This window comes from Balearica regulorum, chromosome 16 (assembly GCF_011004875.1).
Source record: "Balearica regulorum gibbericeps isolate bBalReg1 chromosome 16, bBalReg1.pri, whole genome shotgun sequence".
In the NCBI taxonomy this organism is placed as follows: Eukaryota; Metazoa; Chordata; class Aves; order Gruiformes; family Gruidae; genus Balearica; species Balearica regulorum.
In genome coordinates, this window is record NC_046199.1 from 1888270 (window position 1) to 1906679 (window position 18410).

General features: G+C 39.3%; 1 long non-coding RNA gene across 1 annotated transcript in view; it reads left to right on the forward strand.

The window, feature by feature from the left end:
* Nucleotides 1-18410, forward strand: part of LOC142604095 (uncharacterized) — a 65736-nt gene that overhangs the window by 22743 nt on the left and 24583 nt on the right. The window lies entirely within an intron of this gene.

Here is an 18410-nt window from a genome sequence, read left to right on the forward strand (position 1 = left end):
GTTGCTCTGAAAAAAATCTGGAAAGTTGACCGTCAGCCCCTCCTTTTTCTTCCCATTTCAAAGCCATGGGGATGGTCCTGATCCAGCAGTCTTCAGGCAAAGGCATTTTCAGCTGATGGCAGCTATTTTTTTTTTTTCCTGTCACTCAGGTGGAAAAAGGTGCATAATGGGGAACAGCAGAAAAGACCCACTGATTAAAAAAAAAAAACAAAAAACCAAAAACCCCCAAAACGCAAACAACATCTGTCGTGCTCGTTGGTACTTATTTAGGGCTCATTACTGCAAGTTTCTGTATCTGGCAGTCTCGCTCCCTAAGAAGATCGTTATAAATGCTGGGCCTGTGCACAAGCAGTTCCTCAGCTGTTTCCTAAGCATGAGAATAGCAGAGTTTTTATTGATTTAACTCCACTCCAATGAGATAGTTTTGTGGAGTAACTATAAGTAAGAATATAGAGGAGGAAAGGCTTTTTTCTTAAGCTTGATAACTGCATGTACAAAAACCAGATGAGTTTACCAGAATGTGGATGCAATTATTCAAAACACATCAAATGTCTCTTTATAATTTCAAGGGTTCAATTATGCATTTCAATGGTATATTAATATTTTTTGTTGGCTATTTTGTAGCCATGTGCGCGTCATGTGTGCCATAAGCTTTTTTTTTTAATGCCCGCTTGGTTAACTTCTGTGTGAAGAGATAGATAGAATTAAGTAATCATTAAGCTATTTAGCTGCTGATGAGGCAGCTCGTGTTTGCAGCGTAGGGCACCAAAAGTTTCAGATTGGAATAAATGACAAAGCCTCAATGGGTTTTTGGAAGTTGAATGATCAAATTTGATTTAATGGTCTCAAGAGTGTTTGTATGAACAAAGATGATATGAAATAAAACTTCAGGGCCTTTGCATTTCTCTGTTTGATGAACAAGTCTATTTTTATAAAGACTTTATCTTTAGTGTTCCCTCAGGATCTCAGCAGGACTATTCCTGGGTTGGAAAAAATACTCTTTTTGGGAGGTCTTTTTTATTTTTTTTCTTTTTCTCTGTACGGCTCCCAAAATGTGGTAGTTTAGGTGAGAAAGATGATGCTAAGGTAATATAAGCTGACTTTACAGGGCTTGAAACATTTGCAAAAAACGTGGGACCATGGGAATTACTGCTTTGGAGTTGGAACCACTCCTCACAACCCATGCATTGGAAAATTTTGTAAACATGAACAGTTTAAAAATTGGGGTTTTTTCGTACTTCTGGTTTAAGGCACTAACAGATTGTGAAGTTACATATTTTTCTGAGTGCTGCCTAGAATGTAGCGTACTTTTTGCCATGTTTGAAAAGTCTTTCAGTTTCCATCTCTTTAGTCACGGATTTCTTCCGAGAGGGAACAAAGTTTCTTTCTAGTAAATTATCCCAACTCTTCACTGACTGCAGTCATTCATTTGATTGGTTTAAAATATCAGGCTCCTGTGATTGTCCTGAATGTCTGTCATGACTGATTTCCTAGGAAACTCCTATTGCTAGCAGTATTGTATGTATATTCCATAAGTAGGATGATTTTATTTATTTTTTTCTTTCCTCCACTGAAAAATATTTTCTCCATTTTTTTTGTACTGGGCTTTTACCTTTCCAGTGTTACAGCTTCTGTTCTCTTCCATGGTGAAACAGAACAATGTACAGACTGCGGTCGTACAACTTAAAAAAAGAATTTGACACAAATATGAATGGTAAGATTCCAAGGGGACAAAAAGCACATAACTTTGTAGGTAATCCATTAAAGTGAGTGAAGTTATTCAAACACTTAAAAGCAACCATGGGCTTGTATGTCTTCCTGATTCAAGGTAACTTTTTTTTTCCAGAGACAAATGTCTAAAGTAGTTTTACTTAAGTCATGATGCAACAATTCCAGATTTACATGGAGATGATTAGAGTTGAAGAAAAAAATTTAACCAAAAATCAGCTTTTCACAGAAGACTTATATAACCATAAAATATCACTGTGTAAATACAATACTAAGGAGTATTACTAGTCCAGTAAACTGATAGGACTAATGTAGACTTTCAGCATTTAAATTCTACCCCACCATGGTGAAAAAGGGCTGTTAACATCTTTTTGCTTCGAACTGAGTAACTTTATAAATCAAAGAAAACCTTCTGCATCCGAGATATCTCTTTTTGCAACAAAACTTGAAGAAATTTGTTTTTCCATTCTCTGTCTGATATTGTCAAAGGGAAATTTCTAAGTGCCCTCAAAGAAGTAGTAATTATTAAAAATTTAATATTTACATCATTACACAATAAAAGAAGGAACTAAGCTGCACATTTGTAACACTATGTTCTTCACTAAGCTATATGCTGCTGTAGTATTGCAGTAATAGTGAAAAGATGTGATCAGGAACTAAGTTTTTAATGTGAAACCAGCCATTTGTGGCCAAGCCTCTGTGCATTGCAAGCCAGCAGAAAGGTACAGGGACTCGGGCAGGTGATCCACAGATAATTAGTTATTTGTTATTTGTTAAGCGTACATATAATGACGTGACTTCTACCATGGGAGACTGGGATACTTGGAGCAATCTTACCTGCGTAGGGAATTTTGCTTGTAATCGCTTGAACATCTAGCTGAAAGTTAGTTTCCACATTTGATTCGAAATGTGTGTAGATAACCTTACCTAAATTTTGTGACATCAATTGAAGTAGCTAAATCCAGTTTGAATGTAGCTCAGCTGTTGTTATAGACAAATATAGCAAAGACCAAAAGGTTTTCAGAAACTATTGTTTGGTGCTAATGTATGACCAAAATTATATCGCAGAACATCTGGGGATTTCCCTTCCTACTAAAGGAAATGCACGGTGCTTAGACTCTGCTTTTCCAACAAGCATCCAGAGCTTTAGCTTGGATCCTGGAGCACTGGGGGATTATCCACCAACAGAGTTCCACACAAAGGAAAGCTATGGCCAGCAACCAGGAATGTGGGCAAAACGAGTGTGTCTTCTGTGAGTTAACTGAATGTGCTTGAGATGTGTGAGAAGCAATGTTTGGGGGACCAGATGGAAATGAACGTTATGAACAAAAATAACTGTGTGGTGCTCTCAGAGTAGCTCTGAGAAGAAACCTAGAACAGTGGGAGGAAGACAGGCTTGGACCAACATAAAATATTGCCGAGGCTTTTGAAAGGACAGATGTTTTTCCCTCGTTGGTCTCTGCTTGTGTTGCTTCACTTTTGTTGGGTGATGAATATGAAGTGCAACGCTTAGCAGTAGAACTGGTTGAATTTTAGAGGGTTGGAATGCTCTCAGTTGTTAAAACTGACATTTATCACATGAAAAACTTTAACAGCAACCAAATTTTCCAATTGAAAGAATTTCAATTACAGAGCTTTGTGCTGATATTTGCAGGGGAATTTACAGCATCAGCAATATCTTTTTTTTTTTTTTTAAATGCTGTTGTTATTCCATTTCAAAAGTTCAAGTTCAAAATGTTCTGATTTTCTCCTTTTTTTTTCCCCATTTGAAATAAAAAATATCTTAGTCAAAATTTCCCATAAAGGAAAATTTCTTTTTCAGACACTGCTGTTATCTGAATTAGGGCCAAATTCTGCTCTTAGCTTCTATTCCAGCCTTGAGGCACCGAATTTACATCTCATTATATTGTAGACATTTATGGGATGCAATTAATTTTCTCATTTAAGAAAGAAAGAAATCCCAGGGATTTGTTTTGTGCTGGTTTGGAATGAGACTCAGCTGTCACTCTGGAGAATGGTTTAGGTTGTCAGGCGTGATGCAGGAAGGCTGGTTTGCATTCACAGTACCAGCCATTGCAGCCTTGTGAAAAATTTGGGATGTGTGTGCACTTGTGTGTCTTTCCCTTCTGATTTCAGTCAGTGTTTCATTTTCTCCCTGTTTGGCTCATTATATTTTCTATTGTTGTAAGGTCACACAAAAAAAGTATTTATTTTGCCTTTCCTTCCCCCGCTCTCCCTTTATTTCTTTATTTCTTTCTATATTTGGCACATCTTGGTCTTCTGTACTGTCTCATGAACATGCTCTATGACATTTGTTTTTCCACACTTCTCTTTCTATCGAACTGTTTCACTTTCCTCTCTTTGATATGTTTTCAGATTTTCTTTTCTGTCTTTCCTTTATACACCTTATTTTTTTTCTTATCCATTCTTTCTGCTCTCTGTCAATTCTTCCCATTTTGTCATCCTCTGCATTTCCTTGTAACATTTTCTGGCTCCTTCACCACACCCTTCATCACTGTGATCCGGAATGTATACTGTTGCACAACACCCTGATTCTTTCATGCCTGCCTCCTACCTGTACCTGGTACCCTCCTCATGTGCACATCTTTCTGCAAATGTTATTAGTTGCCTTAAGAATGCAAGAGAAGGAATTTTTCTGCTGTTCCCATAAGGATCTGGATATGGATGTGGTCTGTTTGCCATTCAGACAGGGATCAGTGTGCATCCACCACCTGCAAAGTCCATTGAATAGACTGTGGATAATTACAGATCATATTTTTTAACTGCTTGTAATACCTTATAATAGGATTTGATATCTTTTTTTTGGGCATATGAGACCAGACTCCTCTTGGCAACATCTCTTTGATTTTAAAGTTATGTTTGTGTGACAGAAAGCAGCCTTGATCCATCCTCGTTTTGCTGCATTTATACAGCACAAGAATATAACACTTCTAATTTATTTCTTTTTTCTCAGTTGTAACTGTTTGTTCTGAAAAAGTATTCAACTTGGCTTATGGTGTGTTTTTTCTAATATATGAATAAGAAAGTTAGAAATCCAACTTAAATAAAAGTTGCTGTTATTTACAAGACTGTCACTGGGTTTAGTAGGAAGAAGGTTCTCTGCTTCTGTGATGTTAATATTGGCAGGTGAGCTAAACATATTTGCTGGAAAGACAATCAGAAGGGACAAATAGAATTGAGCAGCATGCTCATGTGAATTCTGTAAGAGGAGAAATAACATTTGTCTTTGGGCAGCAATACAGTTTAAGAATTGGAAACCCTGTCTGAGCAAAACCAAATTTCTGCATTTCCATACTTTGAGACTCTTACAAGCTTTCTGAATCAATTTAAGTCAGTGACATGTCTAATTAAATATTTTATATTTTATATTTTTCAGATACAGTGAGATTTGGGAATGCAAACATGAAATAACTGGCAACTAACAAAAATCTTTTAGTAGAAGGAACATCAGAGTGGAAATTCACAGCTTATATACCTAATATTTAGAAAAGGGAACAGATTTTTACAGGCAAATAAATCCTTACTCATACATGACAAAATGAATAAAAATAATTAAAAGTAGAGTAATGAAATATCTGAAACATCATGATAGGATGAGGTTTGAACAATACAATCAGCCATGAAAGAGTTCCTTTGCAGAAGGGCTATCATCTCTCAGTGAGGTTTCTCGTTCTCTTAAATATGAGGTCCTGATCGCTCCTGAAAACAGATCTAGCTCTTGCTTTTGTATGGGAATAGACACAAAAATCTCAGAAACACCACTTGATGCACACTTCGCTTTGCAAAAATCAGTGAAGGCAGTTTAAGATCACTATTATTTCAGTGGCACATCTTTTGCTGCTAGTTCTGTGGAGTTGCATTGCTATAAAATTTTTTTTTCTGTAATAAGATGATGATGATGGACATATTTGGAGAACATTCAGAGAAACAGCGTTTGCAGAAGTGACACATGAATGATACAATGGAATCTGATTTATGCTTTTGAGTGAAATATTATGAACAGTTGCATTACGTTTTGGCAAAATATTACTACATCAGTTCAGAGGAATGTCTTATCTTTAGGCTTGAGAGCTCTGGTATTTAATGGTTTATCCTCAAATCTGAGAAATCAAAGAATGCTATTTCACTGGAAGCAGTCAAAAGGAGTAAAATCCACACATGGCTGCGGGTTAGTACTAGATTTACTGCTGTGTTTATGCAACATAAAAAACCACCAACCCCCCCCCAATGTTTATACACGATGGTCATTGTTACCAGAGCTTCTCTATTCCTTTTCCTTGCTAGGAAATTCATAATGTGGGTTGTCTTTCATGCTCAGGATGATCTAAAGTCTTTCAGCCAGATTTGACCTTATTTCTTTATCTGTTGCCCTAATTTTCAGAAAGTTGTGGCCAAGATGAGATATGATTTTACTTTGCAATTTAAATGCTTTATTTCTCAGAGAAGAGAAATAGAGAGAGTATATTAATCATAGAAATATTGAAAATGTCAGAGCTTTTGGGCTGGAATAATACTAGGAAAAGTATTGATTAAAAACCTGAAAAAATGAATCCATGCCATCTTTCATGATGTTTGTTGAATAATGGTGACCACCCATGAACAGTTAATCCAAACTAATCCAAAAAAAGAACTATTTTTTTCTTTCCTACTTAACCAGAAGGGTTTAACAGAAGTCTAAATATTTCAAGTTTATAACATGTTTATCTGGCTTGCTCCTGCTTTCATAGAAATAAGTGGTAAAATTTTAGAGGATGTGTCCTTAGTTAGAAGTTTCTTCACTTGCTTGCAGAATAAAGACAGCAAGAGCAAAGCAGGTAGAGTGGAGCATTAGGAATAATGCAGGGAAGAAACAGGCAATAGTGACATAAACTTAAAGGTGGCAGACATACGTTAATTGCTGCTAGCAATATTTTCTAGATGTGCTAGTTGTTGCATCTGTTTCAGCTCTGATCACTTCTGTGATAGGTTTTCAGGACTTTTAACTGTAAGTGTTTTTAGGGAAGGGATTTCCATTACTCTTTGGAGAACCTGCTGTATTTCTGATCACTGCAAAACAAATACATGGTGCATCACTATGCCTCAATGTTGAATATATGCACTACATACATATATTCTATATATATATAAAATGAGGCTTGGGAAGGGCTTCAATATTTTAGATTGAATTTTTATATTCTTTGCACTTTAAATAACAAGCTCTAATGGTAGTTGTGACCAACCCATGAAAGGAAAAATAGTATATTAATTAAATAGCTAGTTTACATTCTACATTCATAACTGTGTTTATTCATACTACAGTGATAACATTTTCACAGCTTACTGATTTACTATGCTTTGGGGGATGTATCTAAGCGTTAAAGCAGGCTGGGATGTTGGTATCTTGGAACCTTCTAAATGAATTGTTCTACTACATCTACTTTCTAACTAAACATAGAAAAGGATTTTAAGTACCCCATAATATTTAATTAATATTTCCACATTTCTGTCTGTTGCAACAACATTTTGTATCGGACAGTACTCAGTAGTGCTACTCTATATTTTCAGATAAATTGGTACATATTTTGTTGCAAAGGAGTTTGAAAGGGAGGGGAAAATCCCTCAAAACTAGCATTACAATATTTTTTCTTCCCCCCCTTTTTTTTCTTTTCCTTCCATTTAGAACTTAAAGCTACTGGAAATTAAGATTGTTGATCTAATTGCCCTACAAAAAATTATCTGAGCTTGCCATCCTCCTTCAACAAATGGAGTTTTCTCAGAGGAAACTTGCTAGAGTTAATCTTAGTGTAAAACATCTTTTGCATGTGTGCAAGAGCCACAAAACTGCATGCACGTGAAATCAAGCATCGCATTTAAAGACCTATTCATTAAATTCTTCAAAAACTCAGAACTCCCATCTTATTTTCTATACAAGAAAGGCAACAGACATCTAATTCTTGTTAATATCATCAGTGTGTTTACAGGTTTCAGAATTTTATGCACATCATAAAAAACATCTTGTATAAATCTGAACATATACAATGTATATCATTTATAAGTAAGAGTTGCTGGTACTGGAAGAGGGCAACAAAAAATTTTGGAAACAGCTTAAAAAAATATCTAACATTCAATAAAATCACGCATGACACAGAAACCAAGATTTAGCTCTCTGCAACAAAGAAACTGCTTATTTTTCCCCTATAATATAAAGAATTTGAGGCCAGTATGAGACAAAACTCTAAAACCAGTAAAAGAATGTTTCATATGAAAAGATATTTATAAGTCTTAACTGTCCAATTTCTAAAGGCAAGCTGATAACTTGAAAAACAAAGAAAACACTATCTTGCCCATAAAGGAGAGTTGCAGAAAGTCATATTTTCATTTAACTAAAACTTGTCTCCTTTAATATACTCATTTTTTGTATCACAAAAACTGGTGAGTAGTTATCCTTCATGTTTCACCTGACTAGTGCTATTATTTTTGAAGTGGATGATATGTATCTATTTATGTGAACATATAAGCAGCGTGTTTAAGCCATAAATTTCTCTGGCCCCTGTATTTTCATTTTAGATTGTTAAACAAATCCGTATCACACCTACAGTTCTTGCTGGAGCTATAGCCTCCTAAAATATTTTGTTGTAACAGAAAAACTGTAAAAAAAAAAATTAATAAAAATTTATGAATAAAAGCAAAACATTCACTTAAATAACAAATAATTTACTCACCCCAGGCTTGTGGTTGAGGACAATCTACTTCCAGCCAGATTTGAAAGTCATAGCTGAAGTGCTGTACATTGACTGGCAGTTCTGGTTTTTCTCATTGCAAGAAATCTCACTGCAAGCCAAGTGAAGCTAATCCTGCTAAATCCTTTGATTTATCTAGAGCTTCCTAGGTAACTCATTTTAAGGCCTTTCTATAGATTTATTTTTCTTAAAAATAAACCACCGAAGAAAAGGAGGTAACTGTGAAAACTACTGTAGTATTAAGGCATCCTGGCATTGTACTATCAGCCTAAGGATACAAGGAACAGCAGGATATGCTCAATACATTTTGTGTAGCTGCTTAGAAATGAACATCCAAATGCATTTTCCACATACCTTTCTTATAGGCCTTCTGTTGTCTGTATTTTTAACGTTCTGTTTCTGCTTCCTTCTCGTATAAATCAGAAGTTAACCTTCAATCAGTGAATTAAAGATCTAAGAGGTCTTGCTTATATTGAATATCCAAGACACGTTGGCAGGGGCGGTACTTTGAAAGGGTGTAATGTTTTTTTCCTCCCTCTCCAATGCAATGTCAAATGGGACTACTGCTGTCAGTTCACATGGTCCATTGCACTTACAAAATAAAAGTTTATGCATCAGGTACATAATACATAGGAGACCCGGTGTGCAGTTCTAGAGGAGCAAGCAACTGATAATGTGATTTAGCTCTACTATGTACAGTTATGTTCCTATAGCTGTGACCTGTTGGTTACTTGTTTTGTGCCTTTGGTATTGGCAGTTAGTAAAAGTTGAAGGCAAAGGCCTAAAAGCTATGTGGTCCTTCTGCCTCTGCTAACAGGACCTGGGGTACATTATCCTCTTGCATTTCCCTTTCTGTAGCTCTTGCCTTTACTGCCCTTACTCTCAAGTGTAAGGGTATTTATTTTGAATAGCAGGTTACTTCTACAGACCCATCGTGCAGGGAAGTCTCTTGGTTCGGTAACCTTTCTGAAGGCACAAAGGGGCAGAACATTTGGTCTAATGGAATTTCCAGGTTTTCCAAAAAAACACCACCCCAGAAATTAGATTTTGTTAACCAGGTGTTTTGCCTCCTCCAGAGGCTTGAGGTCTCACGGACTCCAGAGCAGAGTTCTCTTTTTCACTTCAGTAATGGTGGGCAACAGCACTGGAACCTTTGAGCATCCAGTGCTATAATCAAGCCACTGAGTGCTGGGTTTCTGTCAAATTTGGGGGGAATTTAAAAAAGTCAATGAGCTTTGGGGGACTGTAGAGAAGGCAAATGCCCCTTTCTGGCTCCTTTGCCAGGAGGTTCTGATTTAGCCCTGGGACTCTTCCATCAAGCATGATGTTGGCCAAGGAACTGGAGCTACTTCTCTTTTGCCCCCTTTAACACTTGGAAAACCTCTTCCTTCCCAAACAGAAGATCATTTCCTTCCCTCCCACTCCCAAGGCACTCACTGATCCCATATGTGCTGCAGCTCTTGCAATTTGCTCAGGAAACAGAAGAACACCAATGGCTGAGGAAGAGGAGAGTGAGCACAGCCTGGCTCCAGCTCCTCTTCTTTTCCCACTCTTAAAGTAGAGAAGGACCACATTGGTAGCACTGTCATGGCCTGGAGATAGAAGATGGGGCAGGGACAGAAAAGATTCAAGTATTGCAGAAAAGGGTCTGACTTGGCTGTGTAGGGCAGCAGTGAGGCACAAAACTACCATAATGAATATTGAGATTGTGTGGGTGCCTGGTTGTAATGTGTGGTTAGCATCATGACACTGCTGTGATGTTGGTGCACCATCCATCCTCACGCTGAAATTGTTGTGGGCCATACGCTATACAGAAGCTGTGCCCTGAGTCAAGGCTATGCCTGTGCACTGCTGGCTGTGGGCTTCAGGGATGTGACCTAAAGCCTCTCATGTTGGGGAGCATGTGGAAGAGACCATGGATTTTATACAGTTGTGGTGGGTTGACCCTGGCTGGGGGCCAGGTGCCCACCAGAGCTGCTCTGTCACTCTCCTCATTCACTAGACAGGGGAGAAAAACTACAATGAAAAACTTATGGGTCAAGATAAGGACAGGGAGAGATCACTCACCAATTATCATCACGAGCAAAACAGACCGAACTTAGGGAATTCATCTAATTTATTACTAAGCAAAACAGAGTAGAGGAATGAGAAATAAAATCAACTCTTAAAACACCTCCCCCCACCCCTCCCATCTTCCCGGGCTCAACTTCACTCCCGGCTTCAACCTCCTCCCCCCTCAGCGGCACAGGGGGACGGGGAGTGGGGGTTACGGTCAGTTCATCACATGGTGTTTCTGCCGCTTCTTCATCCTCAGGGGGAGGACTCCTCTCATCGTTCCCCTGCTCCAGCCTGGGGTCCCTCTCACGGGAGACAGTCCTTCACGAACTTCTCCAACGTGAGTCTCCTCCACGGGGTGCAGACCTTCAGGAGCAAACTGCTCCAGCGTGGGTCCCCCATGGGGTCACAAGTCCTGTCAGCAAACCTGCTCTGGCATGGGCTCCTCTCTCCACGGATCCACAGGTCCTGCCAGGAGCTTGCTCCAGCACGGGCTTCCCACGGGGCCACAGCCTCCTTCAGGTGCCTCCACCTGCTCTGGCGTGGGGTCCTCCACGGGCTGCAGGTGGAATCTCTACACCCCCTCATCCTCCCTCCATGGGCTGCAGGGGGACAGCCTGCTTCACCATGGTCTTCACCACGGGCTGCAGGGGGATCTCTGCTCCGGCACCTGGAGCACCTCCTGCCCCTCCTTCTGCACTGACCTTGGTGTCTGCAGATGTTCTTACATCTTCTCACTCCTCTCTCTGGCCGCAAAAGCGCTCTCTAATTTTTTTTTTCCTTAAATATGTTATCCCAGAGGCGCTGATTGGCTTGGCCTTGGCCAGCAGCGGGTCCGTCTTGGAGCCGGCTGGCATTGGCTCTATCAGACACAGGGGAAGCTTCTAGCAGCTTCTCACAGAAGCCGCCACCCCTGTAGCCCCCTCCCCGCTACCAAAATCTTGCCATGCAAACCCAACACAACAGTCTGACTCATGAGGTGTTCAGCTTGTACAAGCCATACTCAGAGAAAAGGTGCAGATAATACTACAGGAATTGTATTTCTTTCTCCTTCTGTCTTCTCCTTGGTCATCATCCTCCATTGTGTGAGTCAAGGACTGGGAGGAGAGGCTGTTCTTCACAGCAACCAAATGGATCTTGTATTGGTGAGAAATGAAGGGGAGAGGAAGAAGTCTGGGGCTACAGCATCCAAAACAGTTCCTGCTTTCCTGATGGTTGAGGATGACATTTTGCTGAAGCGACTCTTGCTTCTGCAAGACCTGCTTGACTGATGGTCCGTCTGCCTCTGCTAACAGGACCTGGGGTACATTGTCCTCTTGCATTTCCCTTTCTGCAGCTCTTGCCTTTACTGCCCTTACTCTCAAGTATAAGGGTATTTGTTTGAATGGAATTTTTTAATTAAGCAATTACTAAACATGAATAAACATTGTGCAGTCTTGAAAACCTTCTCATTTTTACTGCATGCAAAACTAGTTGATTTTTATTTTTGCTTGTGGTATGAGAGCAGTACTGGGTTAGCCCATTGTGCCTGGAGAGCCGTGCTTTTTCACAGTCCAGAAAGTACCACACAGGCTGTGAGAGTATGTCAGTCAGATCCTAAGTATGGGGACTGGAACTACACATGTAAACAGTCTATTCATTCGAGTTTTCCCAAGAAGGAAATAAGAAAACAGAACAACAACTTGAAACAGATAAACACTTAAAGATTGAGACCTTAAAAAAAAAAAAAAAAAAAGAAATAATGTCTTGGATTTTATTTCAGTGAAAAGATGTTTCTGGGGTCTTAAGTTCTGAGGCTGTGCAGGCTCTTGGACGTATAATCTTCGATAGCTGAAATTAAGGCTTTCAGTGGATGAAAATATTCTCTATTATCTAGATATGAAATTGTTTTGGAACAACTTTTGTTGTAAGCTGTCAAGTTAGAGAACCAAGAACAGTTAACACTGACTTTACATTTTAATTGGAGTTTAATTTGGAAATGTAACCATGTAAAATCCTTATCCCCCTTTTTAAGGGGAAAACATGTAATTTGCCCTCCTTTTCGGTATTTTCCCTGCTTTTTGCTCTGGTCTCAGTTTATCTGCTTTGCATCAGGCTGAGCCTGGCTCAACATATGGCTAGCATATAGCCCTGCCAGAACCAGCTGGAGCCTCCTCACAGTTGCCTGAAACCCCTGATTATTTCTGCTTCCTATGACAGTGATTACACAGCGAATCTCCCCTCGGGAATTTGGTTGTATGTTTACCAAACATGCCTCTTTAGTTGTATATTAGAAAAAAATTAGATGAGGATGGCACTGACATGTTTTTGTCACTGAGGCTATTTTAAGCAAAACCTCATTTTTTTTTCCCTAGAAATGTTTTAATTCTGACTGTATAAGATGCAATCTCTCCTCTCTCCACAAGCTATATTTTTTCTACTGCCCCCTCTCAGACAACACAATCATACTTTTAAATTTTCATGTTAGCCTAGAAGTAATAATATTTAGTATTGAGTAAAAATATTTAATATTGAAGACTAGATCTTCAGGTGATTGAAGTTAATAGGTCCAATCGGAGTTGTTGTTTCAAACCATCTGTAAATTTTGACCTCTAGATTCTTTGTAGCTGGTGTAGAAACTCCTAGTAATACCAGTTTGAAAAGACTCATTGCAAATGGCCACAGAGGACCAACTTTGAAACAAGAAAAGACTAACTCTGAAATAAGGAAAAATGTGTCTCTTTTTTTTCAGGATGGCCTAGTTAACTCCACAACCTCATCAAAATCCTCAAAAAGGCTCTTGCCTTTGTGCTTACTTAAAGACTAAATGGTAAAATGTTTGTGGGCAGCTTACCATATATTGCCTATCCTTATTGAACAGTTCTTCTTGTAGTATTTACCATCTTTGCCTGGTTTTCTTTCCCTTTCTCTCCTCCCCCAGAGTAGCATCACTAAGATAAAAAATAACATCCTAGTAAATACATGAAGTCTTGCTGAGAATTATGCATTCAGTGAAAGCAGTATATTGCAGAGGAAACTTCAGTGCCTTGTCATTAAACACGTACAGCTGTTTCAGGACCCAAAGTATGATGTAGAAGAAAAATCCTTTTCGTCTGAATAATTCCTGCTTTCAGAAGTTTATGATATCAAAGTGCCTGTATTAGTTCAGTTGCCCAACACTACAGTTGGATACTCGACATTCAAAATGAGTTCTGCAGGGTAGAAGGCCACCGTCTGGGTGAATTTACAAATGCACTCCTCGAAACAAAGATGTTTGGGTATATGTGTATTTGTCAAATACATACTCTGGAGTACTTACACAGTATCTAATGCAGCATGTTGTTATGGTATTGCATACGAAGGCAGGCTAATACTCTGTCCAGCAGGCCAGGTAGCTTCTAATATTCTCCCTGCAGCTGCACTGCCCCAGCACTGGTCAGGGTTTCTTCCAGGTGAGTGCTGCTGCTTTTTTTTTGTCCAGATGAAACACTTCCCAGCAGTGTACCTCTCCCTGGTGGAGACCAGGCCAGGAGGTCTCCAGGAGCCTTTCAGCTTCTCTTATGGACTCTTGACAATCCACCATCAGGAGAATTAACACAGGTGTGTAAGGCACAGACCTGGTTTGGAGACACATGGCTGTCCAAGTCATTGCAGATTTGGAAAAACTAGGCACAAATATACTTACAACACCATCAGAACTGAGGGCAAACTAAATAACTGCTTTATTCTGCTATAAGGCAAAGGAACATGGGTTATTTTCATCAGCTTAAAGAAGACGTAGAAGTTGTATGATCACATGGGAAGTTAGATGAGAAGTAGATGACCCACAGCTTTGATCTTTTATCTAAATAGATGATGTCAAGCAACTGGCAGACACTATTGCTGTTGGCTCCATCAGAGATTGCTGCAGTTGATTGGGACCACAACACTGCCGGGTGTACGAAATAGTTGCATCTTGGAAAGGGCAATGTGTGGAGCATTGTAAAATAGTTGTTTAACTGTGTAAATACTATGGGCAGAGCAAGCTGCGCAGCCTGGGGACCTCTCCCACACCTTGTAGCATGCTCTAGTCCCAGTGTGGCAAATAAGATTTAGTGCCTACAGCTCCTCTCTCTGCATACCATAATCTCCTTTGCTTTATCCAGGGAGTAAAGAGCTATTTTTATTTTTTTTTTAACTTTCCAATCAGTAATTCTGCTTACATCAATTTTCTCCCAATAAAATATCCCATTTCTCTAGTCTGAGCTACCCTTCTAATATAGAAAAGTGGCTAAGAAACCTTCCTGCCCGCCCCAAACACCTCCTGTCACATCAGTTTTAAACCCTGGGATAATTTCACAGAGTCAGGGTGCTAACGGCTCCCCAGCAGCCCTGGGCTCCCACCACGGCCGCTGGGACCCCATGTCCTCTCCAGCCCTGGGCACCGGGGCTGGGCTGGAGGTGCCTGTGACAGCTCTGTCCTGCCTGTTCCCCACCTTAGTGCTCTGTAGGTGTGGGAATGGTGGAGATGTTGAAAACAGAAGTAGAAGCAAGTGTGATACAGCCTGGGGGAGCCCTGCTCCAGTGTGGCTGTGAGGCTGGTGGGCACACGCGTGGCTGTGGTCGTGCTTGCAGAGCGTGGCCTGAGTGTGCTGGCCCTTGCTTGGGTGTTTCTGCATCACCTGCATCACACAGTGCTGTAACACTGAAGGAATCACCTTTTACCTCTGCAGGGCACCAAATAGATGTGTCTCCTAGAAAGAGCAAACATGAAGAGCCTTCTTGAAGCATTTCCACGTTTACATCTTCTATTTGTCATCTAGCTCTTCTAAAAAACAAAGGTTGTCTTCTGTGAAGTGCGTTGTCTGGTTTTAGCTAAATGTGCTTCTCTTTGCCTCCCAACTAAAAGATGCATTCCCATAAGGGCTCTTTGAATAGGATGTGCTTCTCTGGACTTCCAGATGATTCCTAGGGTTGCGAGTCTTATTTATAACTAGCATCACCTGTAAAGTAAAACTTCATTTAATGAAAAGTTTCAAGTAGGAGAAATGTATGCTCAGTTCCTTTTGTGACTATCGAAAAAATGTTAGCCATTGCCAAGAAATTATGGTGTTTATATGGCTGGTGGGATATCCTCCCTTAGTGCTTTGTTGTGATCTGGGAAGAACAAAAGTTTCACCCGAGGTTTGTATGTGCCAGTTAGCATGCTCAAGCCAGTCAGCTATGAAGCACATTGTTTCCCTTTCTGTAAATGAGAAAATATAAAATTAATATGACAGATTTCATTGAAGGGAGGTTTCTCATTTTTGCTGAGTGGATAAATTAAAGCTACTGTTCTCTTTCTGTTTAAGACAAGGTGCCTGTATTCCTGTACAAGAAGTCCTGGACAGAAATCTGGGAGTAACACATAGGGAGAAGTGAGCTTTGAGTGAGAAGAGGCAGGTTTGCGTGGGCTGCCTGATGCCTGGGACACGCTGGTCCTGCCAGTGCTCCACCACAAACGCGTTCATGAGCAATAGACATCATCTTGCTGTCCGTAAATGGTACATGCACAGCCATGCCCCTGGCGGTGGGCAGTCCAACTGGAAATACCACTACTGCGCTGAGAAGATTGCCAGGTTTAGGAAATCCGTGGCAATTTCCTAATTTCTCCAGCCCCTTTTCCCTTTTTTCCCCACCTGAACTGTAGTGGAAAAACAAGATACGCAGCCCCAAAGATCTGGAAAAAAAACATTACTGAGAAGAAGTTTCACTGGACCTGGTATTTTCACCAAAAGCTCTGATTTTATCTAGGCAGAGTTTTACAGCAAAAACTTCAGCAAAGTGTTCTCAGCTGACATTTTATGTCTATTACATGCTTCTAAAATGTTGTGTGTGTTTTTGTACTGCACTGTGACTTACCTGCATAAGGTTTGATAGACTGAGTTAATTTTGGTCATCTCTTCCTGCTCAGAGAATACACATATTTTCTGCTCTTCCAATTATAGCAATTATGTTTAGTATTACACTGTATTCAAACTGTTTGATAAACAGCAAAATAGTAAAAAAAAAAAAAAAGTAGCAAAAAAGGTGAAAAAGTATATGACTTCTTGGGAATGAAACATGTACCATAGATTTATTTTTCTTCCTTTTTAACCTTGCAAAAAATTTCCCATTTCTAGTGAAAATCACTAGGAATTAAGAAGGCACATTATTACAGTGCTAAAAGGAAACATATTTTTTTTTTTTTTTTTTGGTGAAAGCTTGTTTCATCTCAGTGGTACCCATATTTCTGAGGGAGAATATGAAAGTCCAGAAGATATTGATTTTGCCTATAAAGTAGTTGCATATGGCCAAATTACATGAAGAAAATGCTTCTCTAAAATGGGAGAATTTGATAATTTCTGTTTATTTTCTTTCTGTGTTTTGTGTTAGTTCACAAATATGAGCTCATATGGGACTCAATGCAGCTTTGTTAATGTCTGCTTAAATAAGGAGGTCATAAATACAGAAGACTACATATAGGCCAGCTAATATTCCTCAAAGGGAAGGGATTTGCTCGATAGTTGAGTTTCTTTGTTCTCCTTTGCTATCTGCATATTGCACACGGAGCCAACTGTTGGATGTCCAACACAAGCCTCCTGGGAATTTGATGTTTCATCTCCTGCCTCAGCGGCGTGGTTTGATGCTATGCATTATGCTTACCATCGCCAAGTCATGCTTTAAACTCATTGACGAGAAGTTTATCGTTCTGGAGACATGACGTCAACCTCAGAATTTCTAGGTGAATTTCCCTTGCTTTGAACATAGCACCTACAATGGAGTCACAGCTGCTACCTTCTTTATGTGGAGCTTTTAAAGCAATAGGTGGAAATATTTAGTATTCAGTCAGAAGATGCAGTCCTTCCAGATAAAATTCATGTAACTAAATGTAGGTGTCAACAACTAAGCTAATCAGCCCACAATTCTTTTACCGTCAAAAGAAAGAAAATGGTGCTTTTAGAGTATCTTTTCCTAAAAGGAACATCTGATATCAGTTGGATGACTTACACCCTGGAAATGTCTGTTTTTTCTCCACTGGATAAAAAGATGCATTTGCAGATGTCTAGATTGATATTCAAATAAAAAATAACATTGCTCAGACTACTTGCAATGAATAATTCAAGCAATTCAACTAATGCAGAAAGCTTTGTTTCAACAGAAAACATTTTGGAAAGCCTAAGCAAATGTATGTTCATTAATGAAGCAGCAAAGAATAAGACTAACGTGAATTTTCTGTTAGACATATGTTGAACAGTAAGTAGTATTATAATATCTAGTTCTTTAAGACAATGTCTACCAAATGATTCATTGTGTATGTGGGTATCTGTGCTTATGGTCTTTCTATGAGAATTATGAGACTTATAATAACTCAGAATTTGGCTGCCTGACAATGCAGATAGTGAGTGAAGTGCAGAAAAACTTTGAAGATTGTGTCTCCGGATAGAGGACTAGTAGGTTTGTTGGAACACATTTAGTAAGCACTCGGAAAGTGGAATTACTATGTTAATTTCTTGATTCTACAGTCTTTCTAGTATCCATAACAACGTTTGCCCTATTTTTTTAATTCTTGAAATGAAAACAATATTCGTGTCTTTGGACCAAGTTTTGAAAGGCTTAATTTATCGAGGTTTATTAAAGATCTGAGTGTTTGAAAAGGACAATGGAAGGAGAATACAATCACCATTTTAGGCTGACTATCCCTAGCAGCATCTGGCCTTGATATCCTTAGATCTAAGATGGATAGATTCTGGCGTTTGAAACCCTACTGCGGGAAGGTCACGTTCCCCTCCAGATGTTACAAAAAGTTCTTCTTTCACTTAACTTATAGATGGGAGGTGGCATCTCCTTATAATTGTCAGTTTGAAATGGTACAGTCTTTGAGTCTGAGGGGAGGGTGTCATGGCAAAA